This window comes from Pipra filicauda, unplaced genomic scaffold (genome assembly GCF_003945595.2).
Source record: "Pipra filicauda isolate LSUMZ 115617 unplaced genomic scaffold, ASM394559v2 scaffold63_size3267554_pilon, whole genome shotgun sequence".
Lineage (NCBI taxonomy): Eukaryota > Metazoa > Chordata > Aves > Passeriformes > Pipridae > Pipra > Pipra filicauda.
In genome coordinates this window covers 379550-400747 of record NW_024104798.1, presented here as the reverse complement: position 1 = coordinate 400747, position 21198 = coordinate 379550, and the positions used below count along the sequence as shown (strand labels likewise).

Sequence of the window (21198 nt, the reverse complement as noted above, 5' to 3'; positions counted from 1 at the left end):
TAATTTGGTTATTTCTTTTGCCAGACAATGCTGTCAGCCAAGTCATACTACGCATGCTGCAAAACGTAAGCTTGAAAAATTTCCACTTTAAAAATAAAGAAATTTGCAGTATAATGTGAGCTAAGAAGTTTTTCTAATGCCAGCAACTCAAAAGCAATCGAGTTCTAAAAATAAACTTGCACTACTGTAGTCACCAGATTCTGCTTTTCCCTAAAATCTTTGTTTTTATCCGCCACTCATCCCAATCCATTAAATTTGCCAAACATCGCCAACCTGGCCTGTAACAAGCACAGGAATCGGGGTTCACTCGTAGAAGCGCTCGTTAGATCCCAACACTTCTCCATTTCATGCTACCCACTGCCCTTCTCATCCTTTGCCTTAATTCACAGATTTTATCATTTCCTTCTGTCTGACAACTGCTTTCACGCAAACCGGTATCAAAGAAAGTGGCTGAAACTGGAGACCACTGAAATACAGCAAGAACATAGCCTTTGTTAAAAAAAAAGAAAAAAGGAGAAAACAAAGAGCTTTTGAAGTGGGTTTCTCTTTAGTTTGCAGAAAATTAAGTTACCAATAGTAATCAATTTTTTTTGTCCCAATTTGCTCAAAATACAGTCTCTGCACACGTTATCTCAACATCCATCTCTCTTCAGGACTAAAGGAAAAGCCCATGCTGAGTGCACTTTTATGCTGCAGAGATAACAAGGCTTTGCATTATACAGTGGGAAAAGTCAGAAGTAACATTTCCATCAGGATTAATGGCGAGGACAAGCCAAGAGCATAGTCCACAGGTAGAAGTTTTCTCAGCACAGGCTACAGCATCTCCACCTTCCACAAAACCAGGCTTGCTCCTCCCTCACGACATTTTTAAGGGGTATCAGGGATTCTGAAGTGCAGAAACAAGACAACTGATAGTAAGAGGAAACCTGAGTTCATTAGTAACTTGTTTCCAATATCAGCGAAGGAGATAGACTTGGGAAGAAGACGTTGGAGCAGAGTCAAGCTCTGCACACCTCACACATCTCTGCAGTGGGCACCCTGCAATGATGCCTCCAGCATCCACACTGGGTACAGCAGCACCAAACACCACAGAGCTGGGCATGGAGACAGCAGAGGCAAATGGGAGACAACTGTTCTCCCCTCTCCATCACTACCTTGTCTCCATGCAGGTTTAGGGCACTAGGGCAGAGCTCAAGAGGTGGAGGTGCCAATGTCCACACCATGTCATGTCTCAGCACGCTGCCAGCAGCAGGCAGGCACATCAAAGAGCACTTATGGTTTCAATACAGGTAACCCCAATCCAGCACAGATCAGGTGCAATGGGACCTGCAGCACTCAAAATCCTTCCTAAGCCAACACACAGATGATTGTTCACTTAAAAAAAAACCATATGGAAAGGGACCTTTTTACAGGCTTCCACAGGACCGTGCTCCTCTTGCCACTCCAGCTGGGATGCTCAGCCAGACCAAGGCAGGCAGGGAAATGCAGAACCCACAGCCACCCACAGCCCTCCACGACATGGGACCACCACCCTGGAATACAAGCAGCTGAGGGCCATCGTAACAGCTTACAGGCTTCTACAAACAAGAACAAAAGTAAGATGGAAGAAAAGGGTTTTAGTCAGTGTGACCCTGCACCGATCTGGCAGGACAGTGGTCAGATGAAGGGAGAGAAAAAAAACCAGAACAGAAACAGAGGGCAAAAAGAAAAATCTGTCAGAGGAAGTACAGTGCCAGAAATTGTTCAAGGACCCCATGGCTGGATGCCAACTCTAAAGCCTGAAAAAAAGTAAGACTACAGAGTCCCTGAAACCTTCCCCACTAAAAAATTCGTGCAGGCTGAGGTTTGTCAAGGAGTACTTCTGCTTGCTGTGCCTGCTCTGCCACTCTCACCCAGGAGGTCTCAGCCTGAAATACTTCTCTGGAGAGGAAACCCAAGGCATCCAGTAACTTTGGCAAGTTATCCTTTGGGAAACATGCATCCCCTAAAGCGTTTGTGTATTCCACAGTGTTTGAAAAGCTTCGCAGTACTGAGCTTTAGCACTTTTAATTGCATATACCATACCCAAGATCATCAACCCAGTAACGCTGTCACCCATGTGGTACATTACTGTATGGTCAATCTCCCTAATTATTCTTGAGTTATTTTTTCCACTAGATCTACAAAATTATCAGCATAAATCTCTAAACATTTACCAGTCAACAAACTCAGCACAACAGACATAAGCTTGGCCCTGACAAATAAAAAGACTAAGGAAAATGTATTTATTTGTAGCAAACGTCCTTTCCTATAACCATCAAATAGATTACAACTGCATTTTTTTCCTCGCACTGCACCCTGGGATCCAGACATTTAACTAGCACACACTACAGTCCTGGATTAATCATAAATAGAATATATTTTTAAGCACATTAATTATGTAACAGATGCTTCCAGGATTCCAATAGAGGTAATTTTTAAAATCCCAGTGCACAGTTTTATGAATCTGTGCAGTTTCAAGGTTGTTTTTAATTTGCACTCAATACTACACTTACTTAAAACCAAGAGGTAATCAACCACTGCCTAATTATTGTTTTTTTTTTTTTCAGTGCAGACTGGAAGATATATCCTACACTGTTGCCATTGGACATCTCAGTTGTTAACTGAGGTTCCTCCCATTTCTTTGCCATCACGGTGGGTTTGGATAACCAGTCATGTAAACGCAGTAATTCTGTATTTGCCTTCTCCTGTTAATTTCTCCTCCTCAAACTAATTTCTGCCATTCAGAAGTCTGTCTCCTCCCGCAGATTCCCGCTTGTGTAAGACATTTTCAGAGCACACAGTGCACATGGAGGCCCCAACAAGGACAGTTGGGCAGGATGCTCAGGGTTTCCACACAGCCCTTCATTTATTGATGGGATACCATGAATGGCTGGACTTGATCTTAAAGGTCTTTTTCAACTTTAATGGTTCTGATTCTATGAAATAGCTCTCACAATGTTGCAAGCACACCATCATGGTACAGGGGTCAGGTGGGCAGAGCTCCCAGCTACCTCCCAAAACCCCTCTAACACCCTGTGTTGTCTCACAGCAGTAGGTGTCATCACAGCTACACCTTCAGAGGTCTTGCTGCTGACTTGCTTCGAAAAATTGAGTTATATTGAGTTCACTCATAAAACAGAGTTACACCATACTTAACAAAAATGGGATTTACCTCACTTACCTTGATGGTAACAACAACGGTATATCCAGGTGTGGGGGAATACATACTGATTCACAATATTTTCTTGCTATCTAGTTACTGGGAAACTCGCTGCTTGCACAGCCAGCTTCAGCTGCCAAAAACCACAGACAACCTCACCAATGACAACCAGAGCCTGCATGGGGTCTCCTGGCTATGGCACTACAGCAACAGACCCCATGTGGGGCACGGGTGGGATGATGAAGATCTCAACAGCTTTTGATGGCTCCACTGGAGCACCCCAGGGCACAAGCATCACAAGCCTCCATGTCTTGGATGAGAAGTTTGCTTTTTTCTCCACCTCTGCACATCACAATTCTTGGATCAAGTCACAGAGCTGCATCTCTGCTTCTGTTGGCAATGCTTAATTTGTAATGACTTGGAGGGGCATTTTTCCAGGCACTCACTGCGCGTGCAAGCCTGGGAAGTGGCAGAGCCCATACCGTGGTAGCACTGGGTTTGAGCTCTCCCTTCAACAAACCCTCCCTCTGGTCCAGGAGGTGAGGGAAAAATATAGGAGCACAGACAGCAATTAAGGTTCCTATCAGATGTGGTGTTGACACATAAGAACGAACAGTGAGTAGCCCTAACACAAGGTGAGGGTTATTTAGGAGCATGTGCAGAATATGGAACCTCAGCAGGCAGGGAAGAGAGGGGCTGAGAACAGGAGCAGTTCAGGACCACAGCTCTGCTCACCTGCACATCAGCCACCCTGGGGGATAACCGTGACTCGGGCTGGGCACAAACCAAGAAGGAAGAAAAGGTGGGTAACAAGCATTTTATTCCTACTAAGTATTTTATTTTGGCTGCTACTCCTTTCCAAAAATAAAGGTAATAATTAAAAGTGAGGGTTAACGCTTCACTTCTTACATTCAAATTCCTCAACTAGACAACGTAAAACAGGTCGTGAACGGGCTGAACTCAGCTGAAGAAGGCAGATGACTTCGTGCAACCAGAGAGGCCCCAGGGCAGGCAGTTGGGTGCTACTCTGGGTCTCGCTTCCCCAGGCACACCACAGCCACTCTGCCCTGGTGCAGAGGAAACCCCATTGACAGCGAGAGCCCAGCAGGTACAGCCCTGTCCAGAGGCACCCAGTCTCTCCTTGCACCTCCAACATGCTTGATTTTCCAGCCTCCCCCCTAATTATCCATTGGCTCTGAAGTAAAACAGATGGGGACAAGACACCCCACCTCATCATCAGACACCGGTCACGCAGAAAGGCTTGGGAGCAGTCAGGGACACCCTGCAATGCCACTCTGTGGTGCCAGCCTCTCCCAAAACACTCTGCTGAACCCCTCCCATCAGTGCATGGGGATGGCAAAGCAAGCCAAGCACTCGCGGGCAAGAAGATGCCTCCAAATGGGGAGGGAGACCAACCCTCAGCACACAGCCTGGTGGAGGGATTAGGTCCCTGCCAAACTGTGGCGTGCCTTCGCCCCCATAATCCCTGTGACACGTGGGAATGCCGACACCATGCCAGGTTATCGGCAAGGTGATAAGACTCGTAGGCTGTACCTGCTTGGCATGGCTCGAGCGAGGCTCCCTCGGGGCTCCTCCACTTTCACTTCCTACTAACGTGCACCTGCACCCATATCAAAAGCAGTAAAAGCATAAACAGTATTTAAAGCTTTACTCAAACCCCCACTAGAAGTCTGGTGAGCCCCACGCTGACGCCGGTCCACGCCAACACCTGGCTCCCAGGCAGCCCCGCCGCAGACGCAGCCGGCGGCACCACGTGCGGCTGTGCCGGCACCGCTCCCCAGACACCACGCACACCCAGCACACCCATCCTGCACAGCGCTGAGTGAGCACAGGCTTCGGGTCAGACCCTTTTCGGTGTGAACCCCACCTCTGCTCTCCAACTCAGCAGGCAGGTAGCAGGCTGAGTACAGTTTTATACGAGTTTTATGCACAGCTGCATTTGCTTATTGCGCAGGTAAGTTTTTATGAAAACAAGAAGAAACAGCAGCAACTAGTAACCTGGGTATCTCAGTGCCCTCACCACAAATTCCCAGCCTCTGGACCAGCACATCATTCACTGCTCACAGGGAAGAAGGAAACCCAAAGAAGACAGGATGCCAGTACATGTACATCAACAAGTTCAGTACCTGGTGCTACAGGAGCAGCATTAAATTAACAGTTAAATAAAACCTCACACTTGTCAGCTTTGGCAGGGTGGTCCCATCAGCCGGCACTGCTGGGAGCCAGGAAAGGAAGGATCCTCTGTCCAGAGAAGAGCATGACAAGACACAAAGCCTCTGGCAGAGGTTTCATGTTACAGCAAAGTCAACCAAGAGGCCAGAGATTTACCCCCTCAGACCCTCCTCTGACCTCCAGAATCCAATGAGGATGTTCAACTGGCAGAAAAGATTTTTTTCTTGCTTAAGCTAGTTTTCTGCTGGTCCAGCTTCCCATGCAGTCTCACCCTCTGGTCAGGCAGAGTCAGCTGAAGCATGGGAGATGCACCCAGGAACAAGCTGAGAGACCTAAATCTATCCAACTGCAGCGTGAACCAAGCCCTCACTCCATACAGCACCAAGCACACTGTCAAACAGTCCGTGAAAGCAGCTTTCATCTGAGAAAAAACAAAGGAGATAAAGGCTTTCCAAGGAAACAATTCTCATTTGATACATGTCATGAAGTTGTGCGCGCGCTTGAGTCACGGCACACGTGTGGACCATTGTGATGCACTCGCAATGTGTCCTCCTCCTCAATCTGCTGAGAGCATCCACCAGGCAGAGGTTGACATGCGGAGGTGATTCAACGCCGAAGAACAGAAACACTAAGACATGCTGTTCTGAAAACGGGGGCTGTACCTGACACTACTTTTATTTACCCAGAAAAGTTTTCTGCTCTGTGTGCCCTTCCAATTTACCCAGTGTTAAGCACAGTCCCCATCCCACCCTGGATGGTTCGCTGCAATCAGACAAGTAGATGGTGCTTCCAATATAGGCAGATTTTTTTTCCTTTAGGACCTATGAGAAACACCAGTTGAAAACCTGAGTATTACTTCTTACCTGACAAGGTGTTATACTTTCTTCCACCCCCTCCTTGTGCTTATGGCACAGAAAAAAAATCACAAAGAAAGGGAGGGAGAAAAAAAAAATCTTCCACCAAAGTGTAAATATTTGTATGTAGCAAGAACAAAGTATTTCCATAAAGCTTTCAATAAAGGATAACTGCAGGCCAAATTTTACCCATAGATACAGGCACAAAACTCCAGCTAAAATTACTCGGAGCTGCCCGAATTTCTGCAGGGGCCAACTCCAGCATACGGCGTTCACATCCAGAAGGACTGTGAGCTCAGGAGCTGAGGCCACACTTCCAGCTCTTCTGAGAAAGGCAGACGAGATCTGCTTCAAATCAGTGAAGAACTTCAGAGATGAGTCAAACCTGCAGGATTTGCTGCAATACTCGCTGCAAAAGAGGATGTGAGAACTGGCAAGTACGCTGTGTTTACTCACTGTGCCATCTAATTCTGGAAACTCGAGCTGAGATTCGGCGTTCGAGCACGACTCCAAGGGGTGGTAGGAAGATCCTGGCCCCGTTACAAAGCCACTCGCTGGGCAAAACTGGCAGTGTCTGCTCAAACGGGGCCAGAGGCTGACCCTGACAGAGGTTCTGCAGCTGGCAAGCAAAGCCTCCCCACGGCAGAGGCTGCACCGCATCTGCCTCCAGCCCAGGGACGAGCCTCCGCAGGCATCGGCGCACACAAGGAACAGAGATGCTCTAAAAATCACGCACTGCTTCAGTTAATGACACAGATTTACACTGGGTGTTAGCCTGTTTTGCTAAAAAAAGCCGACCAGATTTTTTTTCTTTTTTCCTGGTGCAAACTGTCCTTTATAGAGACTATTAATATCCCTCTTCCTTCAGTTTAAGCTCTACTTCTCTTCCTTGTTCTCCCACTGACTTAGAAGATAAGTTGCAAAACAAGATTTAATTTATCTCTATCTCTTCTCCTCATCCCTTCCCTCCTGTTACTGCCTGGACGGGCAGATTGTTTTGCAGGGAACCACTGCATGGAGTGCTGTTTAGATTTGTGCAATATTCACATTTTTAAGCAGAAGAAGAGACCTAGTTTACACTAAACAGATCCCCTTTCATTCTGTCCTCATGTAATTAGTTCTGTGTTGCACACACTAATAACTTAGATAAAACACCTTGTTTTAAGCAGCCACCTCAAACAGCTGCAAAGATATTCCAGGCTATCAGACACCAGTGAAGACAAACAGCCGTGGATGGCAGACACCAGGAGATTATGCCGAAACAAATGCATTTTTATTTTTCCCTTTAAATTACAAAAGATTATCATTTTACTCAGCAATGCCCCTTATTAAATTGAAACTCTCCACATCAGAATTAAATACATCCTATCTACTCAAAATGAAGTGTATTATTTATCAGTAATATTTAATGACAAAAACCTGATAACTTTCTCCGATTATACCACTGATTTCCTCCAGTCATGCATCATTGGCTCTGCTGGTCATTAGCATTATCACAGTGCATAAACTCTGGCTTAGGCAGCAAGTTTGATAACAGAGCCAGACGCCTATAGCTACTATTTTTCAGTTTATTCGGATTTACTAGTTTACCTCTCTATGAGTGTGCCTCTATCTAATGGCATCTATTATAATCCCTAAAAATCCTAGAGAATAAATTTCCATTTCCATGCAACACTCTTCTGCACAATCAAAATTCCTCAGCAAATATAAAGCACTCTGTGAAAAATCAGATTTCCCCTTCAACTGTCTGAAGACCCTTTTCCTGAAAGACCATATGCCAGCCAATCTGAAAAATAAATAGGAAATATCTAGTCTTCTCTGACTGTTTAATGTTAAGAATATGCTGGATAGGCTTAAGATATTTTAGTTTCATTCACAGATCACATCCCATTTTAACTTTTACGAAACAGTATTTTTTGAATGCTGCAGATACTGCTTTTATAGAAGTGAAGGGAAAAAAAGAATCAGAACAAATGTACATGGTACAACATCAGCTAAAATCTACCAAGATGGGTTTCTCCCATTCTCAGTTAAATCCTGGAACTGAAATGACAGATTAGAAAGGTTTCCTGAGTAAGACCATCATTCCTTACACAACTGGCCTTCAGAGAACTCCAATGGGTTAGCCAGAGAATAACTTTAAAATACTTGTATAAACAGTAATTATGCTGCATACTTCTGACATTCCTCTTTCAAAGCCTTTTAAGTATCAAGTAATTTATCACGGAAAAATACATTTTCTCTTCTCTGAACCTACAATTCAGGAGCTTTACAAACCTAACACACATTATCTGAACATCCATGCACAGGCATGGCATTTAAAACTAACAAAAACAATTTACTACAAGCTATTTCAGAGCCACATTCTCCCAGCACTCATTTAATTCAATGAGAGCAGGATGGAGCCCCTGACAACTCTCTGATTAAAATTAATTACCTAAGCTGTTAAGACATTATTACTATTGCAAAACTTACTGAGAAAAATCTCTTCTACATCTGCTAAGGCAGATACTCGCTATGATATTCTGTTCAAACATTCTTATATGTTACACACATGAATATTCTAAGACTATTCCCTACACAAACTGTTTTGTTTTTTGTTTCTTTTTTTTTTTTTAATATTTTTTAACAAAATTACCCAGGGAAGCTCCCATTATTTCAACAGGGGTATTTGGTGCTTAGGCCACATAACACTACATACGGAAATACACCTATTTATGAAATTCACCCCAGGGGAAGGAACAATTTACAGTACACTGATCAACAGAGTTTGCATGCTACTGTCTGAAGGAGCCCCATTTGAGAAGGAGAGCTGTTATGAAAGCAGAAAGTATCAATGCTAACACAATTGGTGCCACTGTGTTATGCTATTTGCTGGGCAGAATTCATCTCGCTCACAGAAAATTTCAGTTTAGGCATAGTTTCAGTATCACTGTGATATTAGAAGTTAGGGCCCTTATGTAAGAAACAGCAGCGAATTGATGAGGTTAATGCCAAATTCCATGATTTGTTGAGGCGAAAAACAGATCAAGCCCTGGAAGAACAGCAGCGAGCTCAGGAGCACAAGATGCAGAAGCACTAACAGAGATGCTTCCCAGTCCTTGTTCCTCTCACCATCCAGGGGCTTCAATCTGATCCTCAAAAATGAAACGTTGAAAAATATTGTCACTGTCCTCCTCTGCCCACCTGCTCCTCTATCTGCACGTGCACCATCTCCAAAATACACTTCTGACCCTACTGAGCGTCAGCCAACGTCAAACCCCTCACCAGATACATCCTCCCTGGACTGCCAGCCTTTCCCAGCCAAATCCAGCTTCAGTGTCCTCCAAAGCCAATGCCAGGAGCCACTCTGATCCGCCACAGCCTCCTGCACTGCCACTGCTTTTGAAGAGATTTCTGCCACAGGAGGAAAGGAGGATTTACACCACTGATTTTAGTGGAATTTTTCTTTCCAGCGCCAAGTACAAAACGTGGGAACTGGGCTGGACGAGCTGCCTGACCAGTTAACAGAGATTTGTCATGAGGTTCATGGAAGACAGAGTTCATGACTCACTGACAGCAAGCTCACTATTACAACATAAAAACTATTATTAAAAATAAAACTGCAAGCATCAAGAGAAACACTTCAAGAAGGTTTTAGCTTCTTAATCCTGAAGAGAATACCCTTGAAATGAGGCTAGCCACAGGCCCACCTGAGAAAAGTCATAAAAGATAACCTTGTAATCAAAAAAGCTATCAGAACAGCACATTTTAGTTGTAAAAAAAAAAAACAAACAAAAAAACCCCCAAAAACATACAAAAAAAAAACCCACACAAAAAACAAAACAAACAAACAAACAAAAAAACCCAAACCACCATCCTATTTCTGCTCCCTTGGCATTTCCAGAAGTTTCTTGGGAAGAGGTGTCTCACTCATGCTCACCCTCCAGCTCTCCAGCAGCAGAAAAACATATACTTCACATTCACCGTGCAACACAAGGAAGATGCTTTTTAAAACTGACTTGGGTTCTTAAAGAAATATCAGTTAATTATTTAATCCTTCTTAATGGAACGATCAACATCCGCTCAGCAAACAAGGCCACGATGCTTTAACATTTTACTGCACTGGCAGAATTAACCCCACTCCCCTCCTGTCTGCTGCATTGACTCGTTTCTTTAGAATCAGTTCCATTTTTCACTTCTGCAGAGCAGCCCCTGCACCCAGCCGAGAAAAAGACTCGATCAGACAAAAATCTGCATTGTTGTTATTCTGCTGTGAAGCCAAGGCCCAACCTCTGGGAGGGAACTGACAGAAAGGCAGGTGGTCAGGGCACCCAGGAAATCAAGGTAGGAGACAGCACAGAGCAACGAGCCCCAGCATGAGCCTGGAACAACTTCATCAGCATCCCAGGATGGATGAGGGGCAGCCACTTTAAAGGGAACCAGGGAGGGATGTTTGAATCCCAGCTCAGACAGTTCCTGAATCCCTGAGAACCCCTGGCCATCGTTCTGGCAAGAATAAAAGTCCTTTCAGGGCTCCACCACTCACTGCAATCAGACCAGGTTCAGACAGGATTCTGCAGGCAAGTGTTGTGCAAGAAGGGGAATTCAGCATCGATTTTTGTGATCAGATGTTTAGCGGCTGCTCTGAACACTCCAGCAATCCCCCCTCACCATTTTATCTTCCTTTATCACAAGCTTTTTAATAGAGACATGACATTCTGCTTACTGCTGGGCTCTCTCTATTTATCTCTCTCTTAACAACACTTTGGCATCATCGGCTCCGCTATCTAAATCAGCAATAGTGCATGTCCGGTCACATAAAACCTCAGAGGGTTTCCCGAGATGCCTTGGGAAGTCGGACTACTCTGGTTTACTGATGTGTTAATATGCCCGATCCACTAATTAATGAACAAACAGCTTAGGCGAGGAGCTGGGGGAGGGACACCAACAAGAAGACTGCGAGAGCCCAAGGAAAGACACTTGACCCTAATTGTTAGCAACAAGATGACAAGACTGATCGGGAAGTACAGCTAAAACTCAGATCCAACATGAAAGGAAATGTCTGGCAAAGAGGGGAAAACTAACGATGCCGTTAAAGAGGCTCCAGCCAACCTGCCGAACTGTGCCACCTTCTGTCGGGCTGCCGGTGCTCAGCGCCCGAGCACCTGGCCAGGGCTCCCCAGCACCACACTCCCATCACATCCCTCCCTCCATGCCCAAATCTTCATCCTCCTCCTGCGACCCTGCAGCTCCAGGGTGTACACTCCAGCCAAGGAAAGCCAGGAGTTTGCTCCAGTCTGTGATGAGGTGATGAGAAAGCACAGCCCTTCCTGCACCTTCCCAGCAAAACCACCTGCCTTTGGCCACATGCAGAATCCCAGCAGGTGGGTTCTAAGTGGGACCAAAATTCACTGGAACTTTCAGCCAGACCCAGTTTTATCTAGGGCAAAACAATCCTCACCTTGAAACAGCCTGGACCAAGTACACAAAGGAGATGCACCAGCAAGAGGGTCCTGTGTCCCGAGTGCACACACCAGCAATTCAGGATATGCTTCCATACAGAGTTCAAACATTTGGAAAAAAGGCCATAAGCACTTTCTATCTGAAAAAAATCAACTCAACCAACAGTCACAACAATGCAAGAGACCCTGCAGCACCGTGCTCGGGGACAGCCAGCCAGAAGAAAGTTGACTTACAGATCACACATCCAGCGCTGCCACACGGCAAATGCCGCAGAACGTTATCCCGCCGCACAGGGAGCCCAAGTTTTCCATGTGCCTCTGAATTAAACTAACTTTGTGAGGAAAACAGGCACTTCGAATAAAAACACACCAGTGACAAATATTGTACAGAGAGCGCGATTAGCAGTAAACAGTACGCTGGAGAATCATCCGAATAAAACATTCTGGGCATTTATTTGCGTTGCTTTCCAAGACCATTGCAACTGAATGGGAAACTGGAAAGAAAAAAGCCCACAATTAATTTCAGAACAGCACTCCCAGAAACACTGTAGCCTATGAGATATATGTAAATATTTTACGATACGGGTTCCATTTCAGTAGATCTGTCAAGATATTTGCAGGGCTTGACAGTATTTCTGCCTTTAATTAAATTTTCACACACATACTTTAATGTAATTTAAATAGATTATTAGTTGTCAGAATATAGTATAAATTTTGTTTACGATTTAGTTACTTTAAGTACTCACATTGAGGAAACTCATTTAACCCCCTGACTGAGGAGCATTAACTGTTGCGATGAGACTTCTAAAGAGCTTCTACTGCCCTTTGCACTCTCGCAATAATCTTAAATTACTACAACTTAATTGCAATTTCAAGGCACTAAAATGGAGATGTTTTAAAAACAGCACCGTGAGGGTCAAGAGGGGAGAAAAATTATTTAGTCCTCCTCAGGTACCAGATGCTTCTTGGAGAGAAACTGATTTTGCCCATTTTCCATAGAATCCTGTCTTCATTTGCTGGATGGCACGGAACAAAAAGTCATCAAGATTATTCTGGATACTTGCCACATCCAAACAGCCATTAAGACATAAGCCTGCTCACTTGCATGCATGGAAGAGACCCGTGCCAGGAGAACAGAAAGACAAAACCCTAGAGCACATTTGCAGAGAAGGCTGCACATGAACAGAGCCAGCAGCTTCTCTGACTTGGGAGCTCCCATGCTGGAGTAAGAAAACAGAGCACGTGTTAAACCACTCCAGAAATCACAACCAACAAATATCTGATCTCCTAAACACAGTACAACCGATTCCTCTACAGCACAAAATATACGCATTTTTAAATGAAAAGACTACAGAGACTCCACAATCAAGTTTCTCCTCTAATTACTGCATGATTTATTCCATCCTATTTTTTTCCCCCCTCTATATACACTGGCATCACCTTGTTACCTGCAGTAGCTGCAATTCCCAGCACACCGCGAGCTGCGGGAATCAAACGGCACAGTGGTTTGTGAGAGCAGCAGGCTGCGAGCAGCGCCTCTGTCAGCGCAGAATCAAGCAGTTCTAGCAAACACAAGATCTTCTTCGCTTCTTCTTGCAACGAGACATTTTACAAGGATCTGGCCAACAGAAAAACAATCAGACTCACAATTTAAACACCACTGTGCCTCAGCACGGCCGAGCGCTGACGCGTGTCCTCAGTGGCACGAAGTCAAGGGCTCCCAGCCCGGCCGTATCTTTCGAAGCATTTCAAAAAAGTTTGGTTGCCAGGACCTCTAAGAATGGTCGCAAAGACGCCGCTGATCTCTAGTGCACAACGTTTCCAAATTCCACTTAGCAAATGCTTTCTGGCTCCTACTGCACATCACATCCCCGCTGAACCGCTCGCCGGGTGTGAAAACACGCTACTATACGTGGAGGGGAGGGGGAGAAAAAGTTTCAGTGATACCAGTTTGTGGCACAGACCAAAAGCCAAAGGGAGCAACATGAAGCCCTGGTTGATGCCAACACGCTCTGGATCAGGCCCAGGGCAGCAAACTGCACCCTGAACTGGCCCGTGGGGACACAGGGACCATGCCGTGCCCATGGGCTGTACAGAGCAGAGTGGCACCATCTCCCCACACTGCTGATCACCTGCTGGGCTTCCCCTCCAGCTGCCAGCCCCTTCCCACCTGCCTTCCCAGCAGAGACTCATAGGGAAAAGCACCAGGAAGCAACCCGACAGCAAGACTCATCTGAGGAATAATTACAATATGCTGTTTAATTCAGCTTAAATAAGAACACCAAACAAAACACTTGTGCACCCGAGCTGCCTGAGTACTGCAGGGCCTGATCCCGCTCCCCCTGAGGTGGGAACCCCTGGCAGAGCTCCCTCCCGGGCGCCGGCACCGTGTCCATGCCCACACGATGCTGTGCTGGATGTGCTCCGAAGGGCAGGAAAGGCCTGAACAAACGCTGTGCCTCCAAGAGACACCCAGCTACCTGTGAAAACCTCACCGAGTCTTCTGCAGCCCTGGCTCAGCTGCATAAAAATATTTCAGCTCAGTGCCTTGAAGTTGCAATTAAATTGTAGTAATTTAAGATTATCACAAGAGCAAAGGGCAGCAGCAGCTCTTCAGCAGACTCCTCTCACCACTTAATGCTCCTCAGTCTTGGGGTTAAATGAGCTTCTTTAGTATAAGTACCTTAAAGCAAGTGAATCGTAAACAAAATTTATACTATTTTCTGACAGCATATAATCTATTTAAATTTATTAAAGCTTCCGGAGAAAATTTAAGATGACAGAAGTATCATTATGCCCTATAAATAACTGGACAGCCTTGCAGAAATAACTGTATTTTACATACATATCCTACATACGTGTGTGCATATGTTATTCCATTGGATATACAAATACATGCTCAACAGATATTTCACAAAAGGAATTGCATTATCCGGTTCAATCTCTCAATACAAATGACCACAAGCAGTAAGAATACTAAACGCTAAGATACATTCCATAAATTTGCCTTTTTACTACCAGCCTTTTTCCTAATCTTTACAATGCCGTGAAACAGGAATAATTCTGGAGTTACAAATGTTTATTGTATATCATATCAAGGACGATAATGCAAATTTTAGCTCTTAAAAAAAGGTGATCCACTCCACGAGAAACTCATATTGCAGCATATGCTGCACACTAATGTCCGATGCATAATTCCCTGCTCAACTTTCCTGTTCCTTCTCTTACCAGGGCAAAAACCATCTGTGTTACGGTTACTGGTGGAACTGATTTAACCAGAAAATGTTTATAGATGTTAAAAAACACTACACATTACACAAAATGGCTTAACAGCATACACAGCACGTTTAATGCACATACTTTTTATTGTCTAATTAAAGTATATACCATAAAAATCTACAGGCTTTAGAATAAGTTACACAGGACAGTTATGAAACCTTACCTTACAGAAAACATAAAGTACTTATTGTGTGATCTGCACTGCTAATTAAAGAAATGCTTATGCAAAAAGGTTTGGGATTTCTTAATTCTTCAGTAGATGTGCACTTAGTCTGCCTCCTGATTAATATACATTAGGGTAACAGCCTCTTCCTTGGATTTTTTTTAAGATATTTCCATTGTTTAGAATACTTTAAAGAAATGAAAGGAACATATCTGTAAAGTTTGCAGTGAAGTGTTTGACTACAAACATGAAACTGTCACGCAACAAAACTAACCTCACTCCCTCTGGTTCAGTTTGATTAGTACTTAAATCCTAACTGTTTATTGAAGTAAAATCAAGTGTCTGTTAATACTCTTTACTGCTATTGCCACTAGAAAACTACACAGTAACAGAGTCTCTCTGATACAGACATGAAGACACTTTACACACAGTTTTGTAAAAATCATGGCATATCAAAAACAAGATCCATCCTGACTGGTTGGAAATACATTTGAAGGAAGGATATTACAAGTTTTCCCAGCTCTAGGAATGCACTCATACAACATACAATGCTTAATCACAACCAAACTTCTCTATTATACAGCAACACAGAACTTACACACGGAGAAAAAAAATAAACCCATGTTTCCTTACAATTCAGAGATCCAGAAATAAAAGCTGAATGTCACAGAACTTTTACAGTTTTCAACATTACACTACTGGAACATCGCCTTCTCTACAGCTCTAGACAGCATAAATGAAATAAAATCCCAAGTCTCCCTCTGAAAGCGTATACAACACACTCTAAACCACCATCACTTTAAAAAAATAAAAACCACCAAACCCAAAACCTAGCCCATGCACAAAAAACTAACTTTGCAATTGAAATCGTAAGCAACAGAAAGCCTTGTTTGAAACAGTCGTTATTTTTCTCAGAGTTATCCTTTGGTTTCACAACAAAGATCAGCATTTGTAATGGTCCATTTCTGCATAAGTGAACATATAGCCTTGCTGCCTGATCGAATAGTCCAGAGCTTTCAGTGAGGCAGCTCCTGACAACAGCCCAGCAGCAGCTTTGTTTGATCTCTCCTGCCTTCCTTAATCTGGGTTGTCAAGGTTCACTTGTTGGAGGCTGTTTACTTTACTTTTTCCAGAAAAAAAAAAAAAAAGTGATTTTTTTTTTCCTGTCTCTCATACAATGACTAATCCAAAGACTAAGGGGGAAGAATGCTGCCAATGCAAGATGTTAAAGCTACAATACCTTTTTGCAATGAGATTTTAGCCGACACCTTTTGAATGGTAACTAGTGAAGAGCTTCCTCCCCCAGTGCCCTGGTCCATTCAATATGGTTGGGAGATAGTTCAAATAAAATGTGCAGGGAAAAAGCTTCAGAGCAGAGAGGCTGAAACCAGTAGCCCCAGTTTCCCCGTCCTCCCCCAAATCTGGTTGCAGAGATGCACGATACCTCCTTGCCCACACTCGCTTCTCTGGGAACTTGAGTTATTTCAGGCTCTCTCAAAGTTACAAAAAGTAGGAGCTTCTCAGCAGTAACAGAAACTGTAAAAATAATACTAAACCGAGTGAAACGCCTATTTTCCAAAATATTAAAGGAAACCGTGGATTAACAGCACAAGCAAAAAGTTTCTTCTATTACAAGCTTGCAACTTTGTCTAATTAAGCAGTTGTCACTACTGACATCAACATTTGGTCAAAGCAGGTAAAAAGCAAGTTCAGAAAAACTCTATGGAAAGGAAACACAGTTTAGAGAATTGTTTTAATATTTAGAACCATCCAGCACCCTAGAAATCAGCAGGCTACATGGCGTAGACGACATGCTACAAGCAGTACACATCCATTACTCACTCCGAGAGCAGTTACTAAAAATGAAACCTTAAACTTCTGAGCACAGAAGTTGGGCTCCAGCTTCTCTACAGAAGCGGCTCAGAGAGCGCTCGCAGGCGGCTGATACCTCGGGTAGGGACGGGAGGGCTGCGCGCTGCTGCCGCCGCCAGCCCTGGGGAGAACCGGGCGGGGGGGGGGGGGAAATGGGGAGGGGGTGGGTGGGTAGTAATGTCGCTAAGCTTGGTTCACTCAAAGCAAAACCACGCAATTAAAATCACTACAGCGAAGTGGCAGCAGACGGCTCGCTGAGAGCGCGGCGCTCCGCAGCCCGCCCGGCGATGCTCTCCGCGCCGGGGCCGCACGGTCACCAACAGTTGCGCGGCGGCGGGGAGGGGGCTGCGCTGCGCCCCGCGCGGTCCTGCCCGCGGCTGGGGCTTTTTTGTTTGTTTTTTTTTCAAAGGAGGAAAAAAAAACAACCAAAAAAAAAAAATCCACAACCAAAACCAAAAAACCAAACCAGAGCCCGGCGGGGCGGGGAGGAGGAAGGCGCGGACATGCCGCCCGGCAGCGCGCACCCACCGCTGCCCGGGGGGAGATGCGCTGCGCGGGGCGGCAGGTGCGCGGGGCGGCCCCTACTTACCGGGCACCGGTGGCGGCTCCGCGGCGCGCAGCGAGCCCCGGCTCTGTCCCGAGGCTCCGCACCGCGGGGGGGACGCGCGCACACACACACACACACACACGCGTGAAGGATGCGCGGTCCGCACCCGCGCAGCGAGAAGTTGCGCCGGGCCGGGGAGGCGCCTCGGGTGTTTATTCAAACAGTTCGTCTCCAAAGAAAAAAAAAAAAAAAAGAATGGGGGAATGGGAATGGAGGGGGGGATGGGCGCAGAGCGCCCCAGGGACCCGCGGTGGGGGAGGATGCGCGGTGCGGGGCTCCGCGCCTGCGGAAGGGGCTGCGCGGGCGGAAAGCCGCAACAGGTGCCCGGGGAAGGGGGGCCGGGGCAGGCGGGCCGGGCGCGGGGGGGGCGCGGCCCCACCGCAACTTCTTGCCCCGAGTGCCGAAGTTGGGGCGTGCGCGCCCCTTGCGCGGCGGCGCGGGGGGGACCCGGCGGAAAACACGCGGAAAGCGCGAGCGGGGATGGAATGGGAGGGGGGCGGGAGGCGCCTCATCCCACCGGGGCGGGGGGTGCGCGCGGAGCGAGGCGGGGGGGAAGTTTCCAAAGTGGGCGGGGAGGGGGTGCGGGCAGCCCCGCATCCCGGGGAGGGGGCTCCGCACCCGCGCACCGCCGCCCCGCATCCCCCCACCCCCCCCCGGTACCGCGGCGGCGGTCGGGGAAGCGGTGGGGGTGGGGGGCGGCCGGGCACGTGGGGCCGGCGGGGGGAAAAGTGCAACAGCCCCGGAGGAGCGGGGGAAAGTGTCGGGGGGCGCCGGACTCACCCGCAGGACTCGGCCCTGCCGCTGCCCAGCACGGCGCGGCCGCGGCGCGGGCGGGCGGCGGCGCGGAGCGGCGCGGGGCTGCCTCCGTCCCGTCCCTCCCTCCCGTCCCTCCGGCACGCCGAGCCCGGGCGGCGCGGCGGCGTGCTCCGCCGCTCGGTAAATAACAATAGAGCCCCTCCGCCCGGCGCCGCGCCCGCGGGCCCCGCACGCCGCCCCGCCGCGCCCCCGCCCCGCGCCGCCCCGCGCCCCCTCCCCGCCCCGCGCAGCCCCGCGCGGGCGGGCCGGGGGCGGCCCGCGACACCCCCGCGGAGGGAGATGTTGTTATTTTTTGCTGTTGTCAGTCTCTGACGTCACATCCACCTGCTGGGTAAACAAGGCTCGGCACAAGGGAAAAATAATAATGAAAAAAAAAAAAATAATGGAAAAACGGGGAGGAGGCGGGCGGGGAGCGCGGGACGCGCTGAGGAGCCGCAGCCCCGCCGGCGCGGAGCTCCGCGGAGGGACGGACGGGGAGGAGGGGGGGGGGTCGGGCCGGGGGAGGCGGGGCGGCCCCGCGGGGAAGCGAAAGTGCCGGCGGTGCGCGGCTCTGCGGGCAGGGGCTGTCCTGTCGGCGGGGCCAGCGCTGCGCACCCCTACCAACTTTTCCGCAGCCGCGGGGGGGGGGGTGCGGGGGACCCCGGAGTGCCTTCCGCGAGTACCCGCGGAGCCGCCTTACCTGCGAGGCGGGCGCTGCCCGCGGTGCCCCCGCAGCGCTCAGACCCTGCGCGGGTGCGCAGCGGTGCGCACCGGCCGCTGAGCGGGACTGACCGGGCTGAACGCGGAGCCGCTCCGCGGGGGCGGCTCCGGGCCGCGTGTCCGCATCCCGGGGGGTGCGCGCTCCCGGCCGCGCCGTCGGGGTCCCGCGGAGGGCCCGGTGGCAGCGCCCCCGGGGCACAGGGCGAGAGGGCGCCGAGCCGGGACCTCCCGGCTGCCCCGGCACTCGAGCACGGGGAATTGTAACAGCGGAGACGGCCTTAGCGCGGAGCTTGGAGGCTCCGGCGGCGCGGGGGCTTCGTTGCCGGCGGCCGGACCGCGCGTGGGGAGCGAGTCCCGCCAGGCATCCCCCTGCCCTGCCCGGGACCCCGGCCCGCCGCCGGCAGCACCGCCGGGGCGGGGGGCGCTCGGCGGGCGCCCCGCGGCGATGGAGCGCGTCCTGCCCGGCCCTGCGGGCGGGAGGCACCGGGCGGCCGCGGAGTTACCGAGCGCCCGACTCGTTCGGGGAAAAACTCTTTTCTTGACCCGCGAGAGCCCGCGATTTCTTCCCTCTGTTTTTTTGGGGGGGGGCGATCGCGTGTAGTTGCCCGCAGGACTGACCCGGAGCTCCGGGGACGGCGGCGATGGTTTCACAATTCCCAGAAGGGACCCGCGCCCCCGCCAGCCCCGCGCCGGGCCCATCCTCGTTCCCGGTCCCCGGTCCCGGTCCCCCGGCCTGGCGGCTCCGGCAGCAGCGCCGGGTCCGCGGCGCCACCTCCCGACGGAACGGCGGGAGCCGCTGCGGCAGCAATTAACACCTGGAATTACCCTAATGGCGAGGTACTTATGCCTAATTCATTATATTTTAAATAATTAAGAGCGGAAAATCGCTGCAAATAAATATTTGCGGAGGTGATGCTCGCGCCGCTGGCGGGGCGGTGCGCTCGGGCCGCGAGCGGGAGAGAGCCGGGAGCGGAGCGCTCGTCATCCCGCTCCTCCAGCCACGTACCGCAGGAGACACCGCCGTTTGCGTGACCGGCGGGATCACCCGCTTTAAAAAGCAAACACCACCACCTTCACCGTCTGTTGTTATATTTTTTAGTTCATCTGTTTCTTCAGTAGGAAGAAAAAGGAGCTAAACCTGTTAAAAGAGCGTTTTTTAAACACTCTCCCCCTTAGTGCTCAAAAAAAATATTTGTTTTACATTTCGTCCTCAAATAAACGGTTATTGGAAACTTGTTCATCTCCTGTTTTTAACTTCACAAATCTAAACCAGTACATCAACTCCGTAAAACATGATTAATTCCACAGACAATACCAGCGGTGGGACTTCTCCCTCCCCCTCTGTCGATGTAGCTGCTAATTGTACTTGAATTGTTTACTGCTGTATTGTTTTACAAGTGCCTGGAGAAAGATGCTTCATATTCCCACCACCGGCAGAACCATCCCAGGAGCAAATGCTTGGCAGATTTTGGCAGGGATGTACACAGGCTACAACTACAGCTTGTTAGGTAAAAAAAAAAATTACGAAGGTGATGACGCCTTTGTAATTATAGGTGTTACTTGTTATAAAGTCAGAATGTTTTCCAAGCTACTGTAATGCCACACCTCCAGTGTCCCAGGAGCCAGGCCTTGGAGTCCTTTCCGCTTTAGTCACTGGTTTATGAAGCTTTGCAGAGCACATCACCAGGCTGCACGGCGGGTTCCTGGCCCACTTGGCACTCCTGCATAGGTGCAAAGCCCATGTGGGTACTCAGCTGTTATTCTACATTTTACATCAGGCATGAAAAGTTAAGATACACTATGCACTGCCCCAAAAGCTGGTAGGCGTAAAAAGAAATGTACATTGGATTCACAGCCTGGTTTTACAATTGTCTGACTTTGTTTCAAATAAGTCCAAGCAGAAGTAGTCCTGTGAGTACCCTCATACTGCAGCTCATGGCAAAACCCCTTTTTGAGAAGCCAGTGGTTGCCTCTTTCCACATTCCCTTGTTTTGGGTGTGGTCAGGGCAAGTCAGATCAGTCTGGCAACAAGTAACCTTCAAAAAGCTAGAAAATGCAGTTCTGCCCATCACATGGTATACATGCAAGGT

The 21198-nt window shown here is 48.4% G+C and overlaps 1 protein-coding gene across 1 annotated transcript in view; it reads right to left on the bottom strand.

Moving 5' to 3' along the window:
• Positions 1-19167, bottom strand: part of FOXP1 (forkhead box P1) — a 382652-nt gene extending 363485 nt beyond the window's left edge. The window contains exon 1 of the mRNA XM_039388350.1: positions 19089-19167. The gene's annotated coding sequence lies outside the window, so the exon portion shown is untranslated. The remainder of the gene's footprint in view (positions 1-19088) is intronic.
• Positions 19168-21198: the final 2031 nt, after the last annotated feature.